Raw genomic sequence first — 3,232 nt, 5'->3', positions numbered from 1 at the left:
AGGGGGGGAAGGTGTCTGGGGTTTTGCGTCAGCTTGAGGGATAAGGAGGACAGGGAGGGAAACGGGTACAGTGCATGGGCCACGGTGGGGCCGTGTCCCTTCAAACAGTCATGAGTCTGATGGAAGCTTTCAAACTGCTGCTCTGCTGTGGTTCGAGTGTGTGAGGAGCTGCCTTTGTTGTCCTGAGAGGGAGGGACGTCAAGAGGTTGTTTCCACCGGCGTCACTGTCTCTATTAAAAACCTGTTGAATACATCGAAGCGAGTGATTAAACACTAAGCCCTTGTGTTAAATGTTCACAAAACACGATCAGTCCATGAATTGACTGTTCAATCAGCATTAAACAAATTCAACAGCTGATTAATAATTTAAATCATTTATGAAGCAAAAATGGCTGACAGTCCCTGATTCTAGCTTTTCAAATGTAAGGTTCTGCAACATTTTTCTTTGTTTTGAATGTCTGTAGATTAAACAGCTGTGGGTTTTGGACTGTTGCTCAGACATTAGAAATGAAATCTTGGGAGCTGGGAAATTGTGATGGCGACTTTTCAGTGTTTTCTGATAAATTCCACAGTGCAGAATTAATCAGTTGGTCGAATAAATAATCAATATTTTATTCCACAAAATGCTAACAATCATTAGTTGCATCCCTGAGTCGGATTTTAAACCCTCATCTGTTTCATTTTCACGCCCTGTGGCAGAGCTGTGGCTGAAGGTGACGGAGGTGGCGACCAAGCACACCTGCTAATTAATCATCAAATAAGTCGCGTGCATCATCTGGAACACCTGTTTTGGACAAATGACAGCACGTGCTGTGCGCGAGCCACAACCCGCTCCTCGGGTCAGTTAATTCGGCTATTCTGCACCGTGGGTGGCCGGTAATGCAACACCGAAAGACAATTTCACCGTTAGCTGTGCTAGACAGAGGCACAAAGAGTGAGGCAGCTGTCGCTTAAACACTTCGTTAAGTGAAAAAAAAATGCAGCAGCCAGTTCCAGTAAACAGGTAACTGACGAGCCAACGTTGACGGCGACGGGCTAACGTTAGCTCGCGTTAGCTGTTGACATTAGCCGCTCAACTCCCGCACGGAAATCTGCACGAAATGCACAGATTTACACATGCAAAGTGAGCTTCGCCATCGACTAAAATACAAACGTAAATGGTTAATTGTCGATTAGCCGCTGGCAGCGTGCCTAGCATGACATAAAAGCCGCTATCGGAGCTCACCCCCACGCTCCGACATGCTAACCTAGCTAGATTACTGGCTAGCTAGCGCGAATTGCCAAAGGCACAACTAGTAAAGTTAGCATGCTAGCTAGCGGACTACCACCCATTTTTCAACAGAGCGCGGTAACGTTACACCCAAGTAGTTTACAGTTAGTGTCACCGCGTGTTGTTTAATCGTGACTACATACCTGCAGTGACAGTCCGCCGCTTGTTAGTTTCAGGCGGATGGATGCAGCAGGAAGCCCTCAGTGTAACGCACCCAACCTGGTGAGAGCTGGAGACAAACACACATATACACGCACACAAACACGCACACTGACTCACACATACACTCGCAGAGAGATGGGCGCAGACAGGGATGTGGAGCTTTCTCCTGCTTAACAACAGCTAAGCTATTCGCAAGTATTTAAAGTACCTGCAGTACTTTTGTTTTCTAACGTTAACGCGTGTTCATACCCATCGAAAAGTAGGACAAATTCCTGCACACAAACCCACGTTGCGCATGGATGCAAAACACATGCATGCATGCACGAGAAAAACACGCATTAACAAGCTGATCTATACATTTGATTCAAATTTGTTAACTCATGGGAGAGTTGGGCCACATCAGGATAAAGGAGGGAATAGCTGCAAGATATTAAATGCATTGTTTTGGATAAATAGCAAGAGTAGCAACAACTCAGTAAGGACAAAGATTTGAACTAAACCACAATAAATTTGCTGACAGACTTGCACTCTGTAGTTTGCCAGATGTTGGCAGGTGTTCAAATGTAACTACAGCTTGCACACAGGGTGTACACATGTGTATTAAAGTGCTGAAAGAGCATTTGTACTGAGAGTTATCCTCCCTGTGCTGTAGCCTTGTTCCGGGTGGATAAACTTCAGTGGCAGCGGCGGCAGCAGCAAGATTCCTGGATCAGCTTGTACTCTCAGGGGTGAAGACTGAAAGTGAGTATAATGCAGTATAGATGAGGAATGTTTAAAACACACTGTGCAGAAACGTTCGAAGTAAACTAGTTTGAAATCAGTCGGTCAGAGGCCCTTTCCTCAGATGATGAGCTGAAGTGAGTCACAACTGAAGTGAGCTGAAAGTCTTGACAGAAAATCTGTCTGAAATTAAAAATCTGAAATTAAGCAGCTGTTTATTTTAGGGTGGAGAGAATAGTTAAGATTGAAATGTTCTATGGTCATACAACTACTTTCCAAGCAATTGCTTTCTTGAGAAATTAGATCCAATGTATTTCAAAGCAAACTGTTCTTTTCCATCAATAGGTGCAGACGTTTTCGAGGACATTTCTATGGGACAGTAGTTATAAATTAACTTAACAACGTGGCCTTTGTGGCTTATGGTTAACATCATGTGCAAATCAGGAAACTCACAGGAAATACACCCTCCTCCATCCCCCACCACCACCACCAATAAAATGGCCTAAAACAACTGTCCTCTTACATCTGTCATATATATCTTGACGGATTTTGACAACCATTGATTTTTTTTTTTTTAGTTTTTATTACACAGCTCATTGGGTTATTTTTACTTTTAGTTTACTCATTTAGTCTTTGAAATGTCATGAGAAATAACATATCTAACACATTACAGATACAGTACATTAAAAACAGTATTATGTGTTTTTTATTTGACACTTATTTTCTTGATTAATCGAATAAATGTTTTGTCTCTGCAACATCAGAAAACAGTGAAAATGCCTATTTCCCAAAGCCCACTGTGGCTAAAACCCAAAAGATCTTCAATTTACCATCACAGAAGCCTCAGAAAGCCTCAGCAAATATTCATATTTGAGAAGCTGGTACCAGTGAATATTTGCTTGGAAGATGAAAACGCAGCTAGTTAAAGCTTAATAAGAAGATGGTCTCTCTCTTCCTTTTGTATAAACGCACCACGTTTTCTGCGGTTAATATGTCTTACGGAGCTCCCCGTCTAGCATTACAATTTTCTGCATTGCCTCTGCTGCTTCTTGATCGTTTTTTAAGAAAGAGACACCAGGA

At 42.6% G+C, this 3,232-nt stretch overlaps 1 protein-coding gene across 1 annotated transcript in view; it reads right to left on the bottom strand.

The window, feature by feature from the left end:
- zbtb45 (zinc finger and BTB domain containing 45) overlaps positions 1-218 on the bottom strand; it is a 10,807-nt gene extending 10,589 nt beyond the window's left edge. The window contains exon 1 of the mRNA XM_023420713.2: positions 1-218. This exon is cut by the window's left edge and continues 1,129 nt beyond it. The gene's annotated coding sequence lies outside the window, so the exon portion shown is untranslated.
- Positions 219-3,232: the final 3,014 nt, after the last annotated feature.

The sequence above is a fragment of the Seriola lalandi genome, unplaced genomic scaffold (assembly GCF_002814215.2).
Source record: "Seriola lalandi dorsalis isolate HSWRI2012SDOR001 ecotype SW California unplaced genomic scaffold, Sedor1 jcf7180002054656, whole genome shotgun sequence".
Lineage (NCBI taxonomy): Eukaryota > Metazoa > Chordata > Actinopteri > Carangiformes > Carangidae > Seriola > Seriola lalandi.
Note: the sequence above shows the minus strand (reverse complement) of the source record. Positions and strands in the feature narration are given on the sequence as shown.